Genomic DNA, 18,906 nt, shown 5'->3' on the forward strand with positions numbered 1-18,906 from the left:
TCAAGACCGTTGGCTCACTCCGGTTTTCAGTTTCATGGACATAACTCTCTCGGAACGGCGAATTTGTTGTCTGCTCCTATAGCGCGTTACGCAATAAGTCGTGCAATAAAAGGCGCGCAATAACTTCACCGGAATAACTCCGTGGGAAAGTTTTCTGATATTCGAAAGTTTCACCGATAGATAAAGGGAGATAAGTGAGATAGAGCAGAACAAAAAATAGCCCGCGAAAAAAAAAAAAAAAAACACCTCGTCTATTAAGCACGGCAAGCTCGATTCATTTTTTTCTACCTAATACAACGACGCGTTGTCAGTTACATACTGCTGGCTTGAAACTGATACAGTCTCTCGCATTTTGGCATTCCATACCGCGGAATTTACGGGGAGCATGCATAATGTCGACGGTGTATTAAAGTGCGCTGGTGAATCGAGACGGTATTTGAAAGTCCGAGAAAAGCTTGAATGTGAAAAAGGAAAGAGGAGATGCCGCAAGAGTTATCGTCGTTCCCTAAGGAACGGTTCACTTTCAAGTTTTATCGCTATAATTTCTTGCATCTTCCATGCTCAAAGGCCACTTATCTTGGGTACATAATCCCGTAAGGTGACCGACAGAATTAAGTGAAATAGTCGATCGCCAGGTTGCAGCGACCTAGATTTCAAGTGTTAACGCTATTTTCAGGTGACACGATCAGCAAATTATACTCCAACTGGAACAGGAAGGTTTGAAGAATATCAAGCGAAAGCTCCATCGTAATCCATTTACTCTATATTCTTCCTTTCACTTGGAATTCTTCAGCCTTCGTCTTATTATGAATCTTTTGCAGTGGCCAACTGTATAATAGAACCGAAGACGATTCACGCCTCGGAGATATCCTACTTTAAGGGAGTGCAAAAACCCGATAGCGCAACGCTCTTCACTGCCAAGAAAGATGATTTCATAGAATTGAAATTTGAACGGAATCGATTGCATCTTCAAGTCTCGTTTGTCTCGAGCTTCATATATACCACACAGATACTGGAAACTTTGAATGAAGTTCTCGAACATTTTTACAACAAAAGGTTGACGGGGGGAACGCCTACTCTACGTTCCTTGTACATATGCCTAGATATATCATACCCGATAGATCGCTGATAGGGATTCCGCATGCATAATGCGATTCCATAGTGCCTGACGTTCTATTGTCGTGCATCGGCACGAGAATTCTATTGTGCATTTTTCCCCAGAAAACTTCCCTAAATATCGTGCACTTCGATAAATTTTTATTTCATGGTTTTTTCTTCCCTCGGTTTGACAGTTCTTACGATGTACGACGGATATGGTATATACCAAAAGGCGGGATTGGGCGTACTCGGTTTTTCTTCGCTCGATCTCTCCGGTATATATGGACGGGATGAAATTTTCCTGAGACTCGAAGTTTGCACCGCAAAGTCGTTGAAACGTCTGTAAAGTTTATTACAATGGCGATGTGATTGGTATTCCGAAGCACCTGCAGTGCCGCTGATCCAACTGTTCTTCGTCGGTATAGCGATTCGTTCGTTTATTTGCAAGGATTATACAAGATGTTTCGCGAAACGGGTAGATCAAATTAATGTCAAGTATATTCTAATCCGTTGATTGTTCGTTGAAAAGAATACATCGGGTGAAAATATTCAAAACACGAACGCCTGGTGAGAAGTTATTTCATTTTTTGAATTGGAATGCTGATAAAATCAAACCAATGCGCGTGTCGGCGATATCTGGGATAGTTCAGAAAGCAGTCGGAACATTGAAATAGTATCACGATCCTGCACGGGCTGCCTTTCCGTTGAAGTTCACTTTTTGTAGTAACTTTATGTTGGTACGCTAGGAATCAAGTGCTGGAGATTCGACTACCAATGGAGAAACGGAGCGCATAGTACGAAATCATAGTGTCCTGCGCCTGAAGCTCGATATTTATGGTCGACCAATACCCATAAACATACATGTTACATGGACACCTATACGCTGCACATGGTAGGTGTGAAAATATGAAAAGCTCCGCAACGCGCCGGGTGATACAGATGAAGCGGTAGCATTTGCGATTCATCTTTTTACTCCAAGCTACCCACCTGCACCATCAGGTGGCTGAATGCGATGTTGACCGATGACGTTCATGGATTGGCGTATCGTTGAAACCACGAACCAGATAAATAGTTGGGTGGAATAGAAAATTTGAATAAAAATTAACAAAGCTATCGTTGAGTTCAGGGTCAATCAAGGAAACCTTCGATGTTCGATTCACAACCACTCAATGAAGGTGTTCACGAAACTCCAACTCACTTTGAGTGATGGATGGCTAATGGATAAACAGACACATGTCGTTGATTATCTGTACACTACTTGCATACAAGGAAAAGACATTGAAGGTAAAGGGTGTCTCTTGTTTCGAGAGGGGCGTTTTTAGCCGCCTGAAAGCGAGCCTCAGACTTTAAAATAGTCTTCAGAATTCTCGTTACTCGAAGAACGACAGCCCATTACAGAAACCTTTGTCACGTTTGTCACGTGCAAAAACGAATCAATGAAGACTGTAAAAACTGACATCAACCCGTTTACGGGTAAGTCAATTACGTAGGGTATGAAGAGATGAAATCGCTGCATACGGATCTTCAAGATGAAATGGTTGACACTCAGCATTTCGATTAGACAACTTGCAGATTTGGCCAGCTCAGAGCTACTAAGATTATAGCAATCGTGCATAAATTGAATTTCTGCCTACTGACCATGTAGGGCAGACGGTACTCCTGGCGTCCATAGAGCTCCCAGAAATGTAGTTGGGATAAAATATACCTACAACCACCATCCACTGGTTGAGTAGGTATTCTACTTAAAGAGCTTCGGTGCACGAAGAAGTCTGATGGCTGCAATGTCTAGGCTATACGAAGCCATAGCACGGTAGACTTTAACGCTGACTCAACTATTTCAAATCTTTGAATGCGCGAGCACCCGTTCACGTATCTCCTCCTCGTCTCCGTTTCCGCGTAACTCGCCGGCGACCGCTATTCGCACTGTTTTCAAAACGTACCCTTCTCCTTCACCCTTCATTCTGTCACACTCCCCATCTCTTTCCTTTTCACCTCCCGTTTTCCATGCGCCGACAAATGGCTACTGCCTTTATACATCCGCTTTACGTGCAGAGAGAATCCCGGAAAATTCGTATTCTCTTTCAGTAGAGAGTTCGTTGTGCTTTTTTTTTATCTACTATTTGATTTTTTTTTCCTCCGTTAGTGAATAGGATGGGAAGGCCAGGAGTATGAATTGGTGTGTGCTTAATCTGGTGACTTTTGGAAGAGCTTTTATACGTGGATTTCTATAGGTATACCAAAGTATACATTCACCTATCTATATATTTGCATTCGGTTGGCTCAAAGTGGGCAATTGGCACGACCTCTGGGGTGACCTTTTTTTTTCGAACAGAATTCGCTGCGTTTGATTTGTTTTGTATCGTCTTTACGAATTTCAGTTGAGTTCAGAATATTTCGACGAGGTTCGTACAGATAGGACACATTCCATGCGAAAACAACCTGAGTAGCGCGTTTTGATACCCGGAAATAAGCATTGCGAGTATTCCCTGAAGGGGTAGTGATAGTCGTCCAATTTCGCGTAAGCGGGACTCCGGAAGAACCGCTTATGCTGGACCCGTTTTAATGAAACTTACGGGGAAGACTTGACCGGTGAGTAGATAGTCAATATATAAGCTTTTCGATTCAATTCTTCTTCGAGAAAATTCCGAGGGATTACTCTATGATTTTTAATTAAATTCATGAATGCGACTAGGCATACGCCGGATCGTAGGCTGCGCTAGAACGGCCTTAAGGTCTGACTAATTAGCAAGCCAAGGCCAGAGGAGGAATCTTGAATCCACGAGAGCGAAATAATCGGATTCCGGAGACCGTGATTAGACTTTTTAATTTTCGTTTTAATATTTATTTTTTAATACCTCCCCCCACCCATGGTCCCCCCTTCCCTCTTTGTCGTTCGCGTTCGGGGATTAAGGATATCGCATATTTCGTCTTTACTTGGAAAAGAAGGGTTCTCTTCGAGGGAATTATCGAGGGATTTCTGGGGGTCCTGGTAAGTGGAGAAACGAGGAGAAACGAACCTGGGGAAGAAATTTCCTCGATAGGCACACCCATACCGCGCGCGTGCCACGCTATATCCATTTTCATCGATACACTTGTGTACGTTACTCGCCTGCGACTTGTTCGCGACTCGATCTTAGCGGCCTCCCTTACCACGTGCACGTCTCTTCGCCATCATCCAACCGACTTATCTCTTTCATCGTATAGCGGCTCGGTAAGCGCGCTTTTCACTCCGGTCTCACCCTTTGCCCATGCTCTGCCAGTTTCGTTCACCTAACTACCCCTAATTCATTACTTAAGAGGGGAGTTAACTTTATTTATTAGCTAAACTTTTTCAGGCCAAAGAGATGAAGGGATTTCCCAGACGCGCAGCGGTGACGTGTCACCGCTTCTCTGCCGACATTTCGTTTGGTTTACTTTTCTATAAATTAAAAATCCTCGACCCCACCCAGTGCAGGCTAAATCAGGATGGTGGAAATAATATAAGGAATACAGTTACGGAGCAGCTTTATGACGGAGGAAAACAGCCATCCCGAAGTCGCGCAGGTCGTCGGTTCGCAGATACCCTTTTTCTGATTATTTCTCGTTTGTTTGCGGTACGCGTCTGGGTTCCGTCGGTCGTTTAACGACCAGCGAAGGAGCCGAAGAATCGCCCGGCCTGCAAAGAGAACGCGAAATGACCGTTGATCACCGTGAACAGTGAGTAGTGCACCCTACATGGCACGCGAGTACGTGATGCCTTTTTTGAGACACGAGAGGCCGTTGTGATCGAAAATTGTGGTGATTCTTCAGCTAATAACGGTCCGTCGATGTCCCAAAAAAAGCTCTGAGAAAAAGCATCGTCCACTCATGATTTTAATGCTCGACGACGGAGAATATTTCTACTTCAGACTGCTTCAAATATTTTCGGCTATCTCTCGAAGATTCACCATGTTCTGAAAGTGATTGCTTTTCCTAATTTCATCAGGTGTTATTACTTTCTGTTTCATCACCATCGTGGAGCGATACGGATGGTCCTCACCCATAATTGTTTTTCTAGAGGTACCTTTTTTATCCGATTTCAAAATTTGCGCCGTCGCGGAGCGTCGCTTCTGCTTGTTCTCCCGTCTTTCACGTCTAATTGATAAACTGATTTGTCAAGCAGGCAATCCTCGACGAGAAAACGTCGATTTACGTGCCAATTAAAAAAGTTGTATGAGTATGAAATGCTTCACCATACGTATTCATTTCGGCGTGTAACACTGCGAGTAAAAATAGGCAACCGTGAGAGAACCACCGGACGGTGAGCCAAAAAAAAAAAGATTGAATCGCACATACGCAGACTGTAGGGTTTAGTCTCTAAATATGTATATGGGTGCAGAGAAAGTACGTATGTATGCATAGTAAGGCAAAATATTGTATTTTACTTCAGGGTTGATACGGAATAGCTTTGAGAAGGATTCCCAACATTTATTCCCGTCACGTTGCTCTCACAAAAAAAGCAACGCAACGAAAAAAAAAAAAAAAAAGATAACATAACGGGAAAAAAAGGAGCTTTCCGTAATCCCGCGCTATATCTATACATTCTTTTAGATCTACGGATGGTATAGTCCCTATATCTACCGTGTATACTTACGTAGGTATACATACATATATACATAGATACATGTATATCGGAAGAAAGAGGACTCTGGACAAGTCAGCGAGAGAACCGACCAACCAACAAACCACCCCGCAGCAGTGGTCGAGGCTGAACGAAGTCGGGTGCGGCACGGCATAGCTATCGATTTTATTCTACTCTTGAGTAAAAGACACGGAGAAAAACTCATCGGGTGTATAATCGACGTGTTTCTTATGAAAGTCGAGCGATAGGCAGTCGACACTTTGTTCTCCATAAATTAGAAATCTGCGGCACAGTTAAAATTTCAAGACTAACGGAATCTGAGTCTAAAAGTGTCTGTAGGCTGATTTTTGGAACGATCATGGTCGCTCGCAACAAAACAAATCAATCGTCCGTTCTTCTAAACAAAATAGTTTTCCGTTTACCTTTCGATAATTAATCGTCTAAAATAAAGACCGTAAATCTGATTGTACAAGATTTCAAACGGTAGAATAATCGAGCCATTCATCAAGATTTTTTTTTTTCAAATTAACATATACCTATCGTAAACTCCACGGACCCAAGATTAGGGAGATTCCGATACGTAATCCAACTGCGGGTGTGGCTGATACGTGGGTAGGTGAAACCTGAATTTCAAACGAGGCAGCGGTAGGCATGGGCCCAGCTTCGATTGTAAATGAAGCTGTAACCAGCGTCACGGGAGCAGAGACGTGTGTAAGAACCCTTGGCCAAGTGTAACTATCAGCCACGACCCAATCTGCGAGGTGCAAGAACTATAAATCTTGCAAAAAGTAACTCGGTGTGCCAGAAAGAATGATAAAAAGCAAAGCGCAGGTATTTGCATCGTCGTACCGTTGAAATGAAGGTGGTCGACCGTATCAAGAGGAGAACACGAGCGGGGCATCGAGTCGTATGATCCAAACTTTTTTGGGTTATGAAATTCAAAGTTATGCGATTCCAAGTCTTTTTCACCGTCTTCCTAAAAAGCCACATGACTATAGGTATACGTGTGTTTGCACTCGTACCTATGACAGGTACAAAAAACGTTGGAACTCGAGAAGACTAGACGATTTCAATAACAGATGGTAGTGTCGCCACGAGCAGTTTAAAATTCGCATTCTCGTTTATGTCACTCACCTTTTTTTCTCTCTGATGTGGTTCTCATTTGTCTAGTCAAACATTCGTTGATAATGGATCCCAGAGGTATTGCTAGCTTGTGATAGTTTCATGCATAAGAAAGCATCTCCCGTATTGCCTTTACAGCCGCTTTGTTATTACTTTCAGTAACACTTTGCGACGGGTCTTTTGCGCGAGCTTTAAGCACTTCAAATGGTGTGCCTAAGTACACATGTCTACTACAAGGTGGTTACTCTACGTGGAATCCCAGAAGTTAATGCCCACGTTGAGCCTAGTTTCATTCTAGTTATTAGCAGTATGTAATGTATGTACCTTTTGTATGATCATACCTTAGCTTGCATCGCAAATTAGAATAGCAGTATGTTGCACCAGGAAATATTCAAAGATTTCTTGGAAAACTACAAAAAACAAATTCTTACACTCGTCATTTCTATCTCAAATTCGCCGTTTTTTTGGGACAAAGTTTGGCGCGATTTGTTTGGAAATTAAGAAAAAAAAGGGCAAATTTTTGAAAAATTTCGCATAACGCAAATTGCGACTTTTTTGGAATCGGAAACTGTTGGATGGAAAAATGGAAAAATGTCAAATGGTAAGGGTTACAGGCGGTGATTTGGCTGAAATTGCCCTTTCAGGCTGCTCATAGATACGCACACATTCAACAGGGAGTACAGCAGCATTTATCCGTGCGAGGTAATAACTCCGGACAGTATCCTATGTTGAATAGCGTACGTCGTGGGGTATAGGCGTGCGTTGAATAATCACGTTCATTCACAATCAGTATTCCGAATGTGGAATTCCGAGTGATTTCTGCAGGATATGTACGAAAAGTTTATTTGCGCTTGCACAATCTGCTGCGAGTGAAAGGTGTAGCTGTGGCTCCGGACGCTATAAGGACCGAACACCAACACGCTGCAAATAGAGTAAAATTGATTCGAGATGGAACTCAAAGCTGAATGGAATTAGCCACTGTACTGGAGTGCAGAAAGAAAATTCAATCGGCTTTTTTTTTATATTTATTGGATTTTTCTCGATACCAGCTACACCTCTTTCTACGGACTAGGGTGAGTCCTGTCGAAATAAAAGTTAATCCCATCGTCCGGTAATTACTTTCCATCCAATCAAACGGAAGTCCTTGAGATGTCAGAATTTTCCAAATCTAATGCAACATTTTTTTAACGAGGAATCGTCATTTCCCGAGAATCATCATCCGCATATCGATCGAGAATACGGAAATTCTATTGGCATCCACGTCGAATCTTTGCTTGCGATTTACCCTCCGATATCATCCAACACCTGAAAGGTGTTATACTTCAATATCTTTGACTCCTCCAATGTGATTCACCCACCTAAATGCGTACGCCGTGCTATTCGAACCGCTTTTCGCCCCCCCGCTTGGCACTGCAGCGAAAAGTGATTTATATCTCAGAAGTTGGGGGTTACATAAGCTGTCACCTCTTTCAGGAGGCAGCTCAAAGCGGGCCCATCCAAAGCTTCGGAGAAACTTTAGCCTCATTATATGTACACGAAAGATGGAGCTACGTAAGCATTTTCTTAATTAACTCTGAATTAAAAATAAAATAAATTACGAAGAAAACGAGTACTCAGCCATTTACCAACTTCTTGGACGAAATAATATGAGAGTAAGAACGAGAGTAAGGATCAGGATCGATAGTGCAATGAGTCGGTTTCAAGTTTCCAGCGAAGAGTCAACCTTGGATTTATGATGTGATCATATCATTCACAAATTTGACGAATCAAAGTGAAGTGTGGAAATGATGAAAGAGTTGGTGAAAAAAAGTAACGATACATAATTACCTAACTGTGATAGCTCTGAAAGAATATCCAACGGATGGAGCGATTTTAGAAAACTGAATATCGTTTTCTGATGGAAAAAGAAGTGTTCGTCGGAGCAGGGGACTAGGTTTCGCCGCTTATTTTTGGCAGCCATGTAGCACCAGCGCTGCTTTTCCCTCGAGTGTTTTCTATCTTGGGGTGATAACTCGTATTCGGGTATCCCCCGTGCTTTTTGGAGGACTTCCAGTTTATTCAGAGTTGATTGGGTAGCCTTGCAGATGTACTTCTTGGGAATGGACTGTCCCGCGATCTTTCGCTCTGGGCCACTTTTTCAATCTCCGCCATGTGATCCGGTTCTACGATATCAGCTTTTTCAGCGATAATGTTACTTTATAAACTCCCCTACCTTCGCCTCATTAGTCAGCAATTAATTGTAGTTTCGAGGGGTTCTCAATTTCTATCGATATAGTCCTTTGCAACCGAGTTTCCCGTCGCTATAACGCTAAAGTTTGTCAATCTCCGTCATTGAACATATAAGTTTCCATGCAGTAAAAAGGGTAGCGAAAAGCGAAACTCAAACGCGAAAAGTTACTCGAATTGCAAGCTAATTGTGAAAATAAATGGAGGTCGCATTGTTATGGCACTTGAACTAACTCTGCTGTTTGATTCATTCGCTAAACGCGAATCGTAACGAGATTCGAAATTTCCGAACCTCGCTACCAAAGTTCCAGCAAATAACGATAGAAAAGTTTCAGACACACTTCGAGGATGTGAACCACCATTGAAGCCGTTTCACCTTTTTTTAGATTTCCGTCTGTATGCACCGGTCTCGATGTTCAGGAATTCATAGATACACACCCGTATACCTGCTGCAGATAAAGCTGTACATGCGCGCAGTCAGCTTTTCGTGGACTGTAAATGAATTGCTGGAACACGAACAGAGCAGGATACGGGAGGAATGGGGCGGACGGCGAACTATCCAGTTCGCTGACTCGGATGTACAAGTAAAGAGCTAGTAAACGAGCTTGTGCTACCGCCTACGACGTAATTATTTCCAAGAAATTATAGCATCCATTCCAATAACGGCGTCACAAGGAATCCGAGTGAGATGAAAAATTTCCTTTTTCTGGAAACGTGTGTAACGTAATATCATGAGCTTGTACTGTAGCACCATAACGTATGTCGTTCCAGTCGCCAGATCCAAATTCCAAAAATGATCACATATCATCGGGAAAATGAATTCCAAATGAGAAAATCTATCGAATACTGAGAAAATGACTGTTAAAAAATTTTTCGAAGCCCAAAACAGAATTGAGTACGAAATTGCAAAGCTGGTCATTTCCACGGTCACCCAGATTGCCTGTATTCCTGAAATATGCGCATCATGTACTGAGCACTCAAAATCGTGAACAAGAGCACAATTATGTGACCACCTTGAACGATAACGAATCATCCTTCCTCGGAGCGGTCGAAGAAAATAGAATTGTACGTACCACCGGAACGTGAACCTAATTTTAAGTCCGAGCACTGAAACTCCCTCTCTGTTTATCTCCCTCCTTTTTTTTTTCATTCCTTGAATGCCCCTTTTCTTTACAATGACCCGTCCAAGTCTCTCATCCCCCGGAATGAGGATCCATGGTGGACCACTATTTTGATTTTGATTTTTTCTCGAGTAGTCGGTGCTCCCTCCCCATTCCAAGTCGTGGTTATTATTCACCGTGGACGCGAGTAAGCCCTCGCTCCGAAGCAACCCGATAGTCCTAACCATCCAGGTAGGGGTTACGCGACGATTTCCATTAAAACAAAATCGATTATCTTGCAGAGAAAATACCAACTCTCACCCTTTTTCCGATCACTCTGACTTTCGATTAATCTTACGACTGGTTTTCAACGATCTGCAAAACCGTGCGGTACGGAAACGGGCGATCCATAAGGAATTCATTCGGTCATTCGAAGATATCCGCGGTCCGTGAGAATTTATTACGGAATTATTCAATGCCACTGCAGATTTCTCGTTACTTGAAGGCTAAAAATTGAAAAATAGGAAGCAAATCTGTTACGGAACATTTCGCCAGATTATACGTTACATCTATGCATGAGGGAAATGAAACTTCGTTAAAATTCAGTTGAACTTGCCCACTTCGCTGTCGGACTACGTGTCCCTACCACTTGAAGTTTGACTCGTAATTGATTCTCAAGATCTCGCCGAGAGCACCGAGTCTATGTATGTCCATATTTACCGTCGATAGTAAGACGTACTTCGAAAGAACGAAGCCTTGAAATTTTTTCGTCGCGACAACGCTGGTATTCGTGTGGCAAATTTTCCGACGATGCGTGCAAAATTTCAGTCGGGCGTGATATCTGCGGCAGTACGCAGGTACGATATTGTCGGAAAACTATTTACGCTGTTCTCGTTAAACCCAGGTTCAGAATTATCTCAGCCAAGCGATCTATTAGATCGACCCGTCGTGAAATTACTTCCTATTTAAAGTGCAAACACAAAGATACGATGCGACTGTCGTTCCAGCGTTAGTTCAGCCGCGCCGGGCAATTCGACCCTTGCCGCGTGTCGCACCTGGGAATATGTTTACGATCCCAAAGGTGTTCCTGATTACAATGATTAAAATTTCACCCTCTTCTCCATAGCCGAGTCACGACTGTTCTCCTCGGCCCCCTCGCCGCTACGCCTCAATTACTCTCTCTCTCCCTTTATACGGTCTCGCTACAGATACAGTTGCTAGATTACACCCCAATAACCGTGACCACGGTCGCCGCTATATTACCTCGAATATCTGCATAGGAGTGCTTTGCCTTCTGTCGGCAGCTTTGCCCGCGTGCGAACGATGGTTGTTCACGGTTCGACCTGCTTTTAATGAACCTCCCTAACTGAGGTGACAGTCCCTGGGTAAGCGCCGTTCGAGGACATCTCCGAGTGGGTATATCCCGGGGTGTTCGGGGCCGGGTTCGTGGGATCGCCATGGCTGTGATCACAAGATATTCTACCTCCGTGTTGCAATTTATCTACGTCGGTGTAAACCGGTGATATTGACGCGCGTGGAGAACGTCACCCGCGTCGTGTGACATTGTCACCTGTGATATTACGGAAACTGAACGGTAAAATAGCGTAGGGAGGACCGGGTCAATCCGCATCTGCAGTGGGCGGTTCAACCCCCGTACACCTTGACCCTGTACGTTACAGACGGAGAACCGAGGACCGAGGATGGAGGTATGGAAGAACGTACCCTGTACGTAAATTGACCGGGTGCAGACCCGCTCTCGTGATCACGTCGTTAGGGTGGAGTTCCAGCCCCAATTAGGTACCCGAGTGCTCCACCGGCCCAACAGTACACCCCCGTCCCGCTTCGGAGTTCCTACGTATACGGGGAGCGACGCTAAATATTGAGGGCACTCCACCGACCCCCGACACATCTCATTTTTTCGCGATTGCGTGCGGCCGTCTAGGCGAGCGCATCGCGCGTCGCAAATTTTTCCTCGGTAGAACAAAATGGATCGGTCTGAAATTGCTCGAGTATGGCGAAAGGGGCTCTGGTCGGCCACGAAGGAAGAAAATCATGTTGTCCGAATCGGTAATGATCGGTGATTCTTGCGAGGCTATGATACAAATGAAATGCCTCGGAAGGTGTTCAGGCATCGGAAGCGAGAATCGATCGGTTCCCGATTGTACAGTACCCACAGTCATTTGCCGATAGAATAAAAAGCTCGAGTTGAAACGGTAGACGCGGTGCAGGTGCAACGGTGGTTAAAAACAATCGTCCGCCATTGCAGTTAGCGGAACAGCGCCTTCGAAATTGCTTTTTAAACGTCTTTGTCCTTATCTTTTTTCCAATGCCCGTAGTGTGACTTGGATTTCTGCCGTGCCAGAGATTTTACTTCTACTCCTTGCACTGCGCTCTCTGTAGCCTTTTACATCCGTGCTTTCACTTTACTCGCTTCAAACTTGATCCATGACATGTACACCGACGAAGGTTTTAGACAGGCACGTAGCAAGGAGTAGCCTTCCAGACTATCGAGTTATGTTATTCGGCCGGAGCCCCATCGGTAGCTGAAGAAATAGTCCAAGGTTCATACGTACGAGTGTAAACTCCAGTTTATCGACTACTGTAGGTAGAGCGTCGAATAGCAAACGTCGGAAAATGCATTTTCAGAAGCGAGAATCTCACCTGACTTCACGGGAAAAACGCGTTACGCGAAATTGAACGCTTCATGCTTCAGACGTTGATGTGAATTCGTTTAATTCGCATGCAAGCGCGAGAAAGCACGTATCTGGGTTTACTGCTTGAACCATGTTACGGCGATTGAGGTAGCTACCCATGGAAAGAAGCGCCTCCGACGAACGCGAATCTGAAATGATTGGCTGATTTGTTGTCGAAGTAAACGTGCGAGTACAGCTAGGTTAATTGAGAGGGGATGATCAAACGACGCGCTGTGAATAGCGGCCTCCGCCATGTGTGTGCGCGTGTGGAATCTTTTTTAATTCGTGCGCGAGCGTACAAATATCCTGCGGAAACCGTTCGGAGTTTCGAACTGCAACGTGTGATCGGCGAAACCACTCATAAATTTTCCGCACCGCTCTAGATTATCCCGGCAATTTGTTACCGCGCCGGTACTTGCCGCGATCGCAATGGGAATTCTCGACTCATCTGCTAATAATTAACAGAAACGTTACGAGACAATGCAGATCGCGCTATCTCCTACCGACTCGTTATCTATCTTTCGCTTTTACGCCTCATAAAGTTCGGTCCCCCTCGCCCCCTCTCGTTCCGCGTAACTTTCACGCGATGTACACAACTCTGATTACCATTAAATACGGAAGGAATCTCATTAACTGTATTTTCTTTACAGTATGCGGTAATTGACACCAGGAAATACACCGGCTACACACGTCACTGATTTTTTTCGTTATCGCCGTTTATTCTCCTTCGTTTTTCGTCGACGAGATGAATATATTCTAATGGTTCTAAAATGTGGGAACAATTGATCACCGGATGTTAGCGGTGATAACCGGGGCAAACTTTCAGGTGGTGCAGAAAGTGGCTGACATTGGGTAAGGTATACAGAGTCTGTCGGGGGTCAATTAATTTGTTCCGGAGAGAGAGAGAGAGAGAGAAAGGCGGTCGATCGATTTTGTCCGGGCCTCGGTTGTTACCGGCTCAGAGACCCATAACCAACGATATTTTATTGAAAAGATACATTTTCACGCGCGGCTGGCACTCCCCGACGGAATTCAGCTATCGGGACTGTCTCCTCATTAGCAGTCTATTGTACTTTGTTCTTGAGAATCGCGAAAAATATAAAGGTTTCAGTTTCCGTTCCCGAAGAGAAAGCTTCCCTTCGCGTATCTCTCAGGGTCTACAAGAGGTCTTAGCGTGTCTTAGCGAGCCGGCGGGTCTATACATATGCGTATAAGTATATGCGTGATATCTACAGGTATCGTACAACTCCGTACGTGGAGACAGTTTCTCAAAAACTCACGCATCTTTTTCTCCCACAAATTTTTATGGTATAGCTAACTTGTATTTTACCCGCAGGTTATTTCTTCATAAGTCTTACTACCGCGTAGAAAAACAACGGTGAAAGAATGAAAACAATCGTTTAGGTGCCCAAAACACGGGTTCACTTTGAGGTATTTTTTTTTTCTTTGTTTTCAACAAAATCTACAATCTTGTGTTACATCGATGGATTTTTGATGTATAGGAATTGAAAAACGCGCATATCGTCGCCGAAGAACCAACGCTGGGTTGATATAAAATTGAAAATGTTACGCGAAGCTTTTGCTTTTCATCCAAATGCGAATAGAGAAATTATGTAAACATCTTCAAAAGTGATCATCCTATAAAACTGCTTAAGCGTGCTCTTTCAATCGTTGATTCAGACGAGTGACCAGAGGCAGACCCTGACTTGAATGAGAAAATTTGTGAACCTCACTTTTCGCAGGGAGGCAACAGGTTGACCCTGTTCGACCAAGAGATAACCTATTTAGCTCGAGGGTCAACACCCTTGACGCCTGCAGCTTGAAACGTTACACGGGGGGTGATAGCGTCGTTGCTGCACTTGTCCATTCGAACTTATTGCTCTGAAGCTCTATCGTTCAACTTCGTCACTCTCGAGCTATTCATTTCAATCATCATTTCTTGACTCCAAGCTCCCACGTCACAGTTTCGACGGGATCTTCGTGATTACGTGGATCATGTGATTGAAACTTGACACGGGTTTGGAGTTCATCGTTCGTAAAGTTTCATTTTATTTCATTTTTTCTTTTGCAGAACGTAGCAGCCCTAAAAAAATAACTTTGGAACGCATCTCGTCAATGTTACCCTGAAAACAATTTTCGGGCGGCCCCATTCATCCGTCGCGTTTCTATAATAATGAATAACCTCTGCAAATATCGACATTCCATGACCGCATCCCACCCTATTCCCTTGGCTAGGGTAGTTCTAATCTAATGGGCCTCGACCTCTGATCGAAGCTTTGATATCATTGATTACCACTCAGTATGCAGCGAGTGCTTGCGGTCTATTTCGTATATCTACGTGCAAATAGATTGAGCTCAATGGTATTTGTAGTTAAATTCGCGGGGTAATATAATCACCCTACGCCCGGCGGTTTGCGGAGTGTAGAATTTCTTCGAGTATAAAGTTCCGACGATTAAAGAATCTCGGGGCTCGCGTAATATACTATACTTTTCGCTACGTCGAGGACTGAGAACTTGGAAGCTCTTATCCTTTTTCGCAGCAGTTCGCCGTGAACCGTACGCCGGTTCCATCCGTGTCCAAGAAACTAAGTGGCGTACTAAAGTTTCACTAAGTAAATAAGTGAGTAACGACACTGAGAGTGGCCACCATTTGCCCCGTGGATATGTAAGTATAGCGTATAATACTTACATGTATATCCCATTTTCGCATACAATGCGACGGTGCAAGAAATACAATTTTGGAAGACCTCAACCCTCTGCAACGGACCATAGCACTTTTTCAACGCGTATGTTCAAAGTTTTGAAAAGTTGCATACCATATTCTGACCTGAAATGTTGCAGAAAAACTTTGCTGCGCTTTATAGTATCTGTACTTGCGGACTAAAACATTGTGAGATCAGATCTCAACGGGGCAATAACCCACAGAAAAATTTAGTAACAAATGAAGAAAACCAAAGAACATGGGAATCGCTTTGTTAGGTTACTACAAGATTTACAGGGGTTTCCAATACTTTGGGAATACCCTGTGCATGAATCGTTCCAGCATATCTCGCAGCATAGCTAATTGTGATTGGAGATAAGATTTCCGTTCGCCATCGTTCATCATGGGATATACAATTATACAAGCGATATACCAGTACCAATGATGTATACGCGCTCTCATGACAATAATAGTGGGTATGGCGTGGCAATGAAAATAATCTAGTTTAGATGTCACAGCGGATAGTAGGTAGAATCGTAAATCTATTGGTAGAATAATCAATGCAGCCATGCTTCGGAGTTCGCAAAGTGTGTTTTGTCTTGCCTTGATTGGCTTTCGGTTGCAAGTTATCAGGCTTACATGTATTGGAGATAACCTTAATGTATAACAGGGTTCAATATGTATTCAAATAGATAACCTTCGGAACAGTCTTTACCCTACAATATATAGATGGGGCAATTATGAGGCTTTTTAGGGTGACGGGCTTGTAAATTAATGGAGACCCAAACTACCAATGAATCACAGAATTTGCGGCCTCGCTCTTGGAACATGTTAGATGAGCATACATAGAATTACGTCGATTGTTCAGACATTTCCCTATCATTGTTCCGATGATTTGGAATTAATGAAATCCACATGGCCTCGCAACACTTCGTAGAGCATTTTTCGTTAACCCTATTCGTTTTTTCATGCGATATTTTGGATAGGATGTTCCGTCGACCGGAAGATCGGATACGCTTTACCGTCTGAAGTCTCTTTGAATTTTCTCCGAGGTCATGAAAATGAAATTCCCCAGATGTTAACGTACGCTCAATTAACCTTTTCACTCCTATGCCGGAATGCACAAAGCAACTCACGGAGACGACCGCCGGCTATCGCCGGCACGCTGTTATGGATATGTATATTGTACATGTTAAATTGTACCGCGTAATTATGTTCTAATTATAATGAATGTTGTTTGTGTAGAAATTGCAAAAAATATCATTTTGTAGAATAGCGTTATTCACTTTTATACTTCACCGTAAGATTGATTTCAACCTTCCAGGTGCTTGGCCTTCATTCATTCGTACAAAGTTATAGGTCATGGCTCTCTCCAAAACCGGTAACTACTCCGTCATCACTTGTCACGTTACACGTACTTTCTTGTAATTATATCAATTCAAGGAGGATCTTGCTTAATTGATGCTAATTAAAAGGCTCCGTACGATATCAAATCATTCGCTTACCCGGGTGGTTCCCTCTTATTTATAAATTTTCCGAGATGGATAAGCACATGGACGTGTATTGGGTAGTTGTTTGAAGAAGTTAGCAAGGGTGGAGAGATGTGTTCTTCGCGTTAGTATTACTCAGCGCTACCCCGTAGGCTATAATTAACCTAATTACCGTACGCCACGCTCGCGAACGTGCCGTGAGGAAATATCTATGAGCAAGTGAATACATGTACATAAAATGTTCGAAACAGTGTTTTCCGGTATAGTAGGAAACAGTGGTCTCAAGTATAATGTACAAACGCCGTCAAAACGGTAAAAATTCGACTAGATACAATTTTCTTAGCTCGATTGGGAGTTTCAGGGGTGAAAGGTTTTTAATTGATTCATATGTATTTCATGGTTCACTGTACTCGATAACTTTCGATTCTCAAGCCGATAAGCTCCGTGCAAAATTGAATTGATTCTCATCATGTATATTGTAGTGGAAAAATTGTCATTTCTCTTCGTCCAGACACATAGGTATCGTATTCGTACGAAGAATCGCCAAGTTATTTTGTGCTCGCTTTAAGCGATACGTGCAGAATTGATGATTTCATTGCAATTTGTTTTGGAATAACGTTGGTAGAGCCAAAAAAATTGGATGGTCTAGTTCTGAGACATTCTCCAGTTTTTACAGGTTCAAAGTAATCAATTGTCGTATCGCGCAAGAACTAACCACCGCGTCGTACCGTGGATGCAAACTTTGAAGAAAAAACTTAGAAGCAAAATTGCGCATGCTAATAAATAATGCAGCAGCAAGCGAGTTTACTTTCAGTTTCCGTAGTTTATACGAACATTGTTTTGATGATATTCGGGACTATTTTCTTTGATTCGATCAGATGTTTTAAGTTTGTCGTATACCGGAGTTGATCGTTTCGAGCTTATTCAACTGCATCTGCAGATTCTATGGACCGTTTTTTGTTATGGTACGTCGAAAATGTGGCAAATCGAGATTTGTCGAGTTTCACCAAAATTACAAAATACTCTCGAACGCGGGGTGAATATACTCCAAAATGTTATATTTCGTAATTGCTGTTCCTCGTGTTCATAAAATTAAACCTGCACGTTTTATTTCATTTTTAGAACTCATAACACCCTCTGGACTGGCTACGCTGTGTTCGTGAATCGCATAAAAATTTTGCGGTACAATTACTGTAACCGGACTCTAGTTTTCCACCCGCTATCTGAAGCACCTGGTAAATTATTGCCACACTCAAACACATATATCGAACAAATAACAATTTCTCTCGGAGGATTTTCATTTTTATCCGCTCCACCACGTACCAGGGTATGTATGATGTAAGTACGTATAGAAAAATATATGTATATATTTCATGATACACAGTTCCATATTTACGTAGAGAGAAAGTCTAAATGCATCGATATTTATTTCACTTCGCCGTTTCTCTCTTGAATCGCCTTTTAGACAGTTCCACCGCAGTTCTGTAAGGAAATCTTATCAATTTTTTGGCAGTGCACACGTGCGTCATGAATAATATTCGAACATACGTGTTGAACGCAGTAGTTGACAGCAGGTCGACGACGTTCAATTTTCATCATATTTTTTTGAAGGTCGATTTTGCTATTCTGCGGACTCAAATTTGGGTACATTATGATATTATCAGTCCTCCGAAAGCCCCGATGTTTATGCACGTAGTGACAGTGGATGTGAGGGTACCATATTTTTGTATTGGAGAATATTCTTTGTAGATTTTCCTACCTCATTTCGAGGGAACTTACCAATGCCACCAGAACGTTGGACGTACACGCAATCTTTTGGAGTATGTACTCTGGCAATTCCATCTTGAGTGGAAGTTGGTTGGTTCCTAGTGGTCCG

The 18,906-nt window shown here is 43.1% G+C and overlaps 1 protein-coding gene and 1 long non-coding RNA gene across 2 annotated transcripts in view; one reads left to right on the top strand and one right to left on the bottom strand.

The window, feature by feature from the left end:
• LOC125500093 overlaps positions 1 to 18,662 on the top strand; it is a 38,541-nt gene extending 19,879 nt beyond the window's left edge. Inside the window, exon 4 of the long non-coding RNA XR_007277283.1 lies at positions 18,153 to 18,662. This is a non-coding gene — a long non-coding RNA (uncharacterized LOC125500093). The remainder of the gene's footprint in view (positions 1 to 18,152) is intronic.
• The window catches only part of LOC105685112 (TWiK family of potassium channels protein 18-like), a 186,595-nt gene that overhangs the window by 79,864 nt on the left and 87,825 nt on the right, over positions 1 to 18,906 (bottom strand). The gene's annotated exons all lie outside the window — the stretch shown is intronic.

This window comes from Athalia rosae, chromosome 2 (genome assembly GCF_917208135.1).
Source record: "Athalia rosae chromosome 2, iyAthRosa1.1, whole genome shotgun sequence".
Lineage (NCBI taxonomy): Eukaryota > Metazoa > Arthropoda > Insecta > Hymenoptera > Athaliidae > Athalia > Athalia rosae.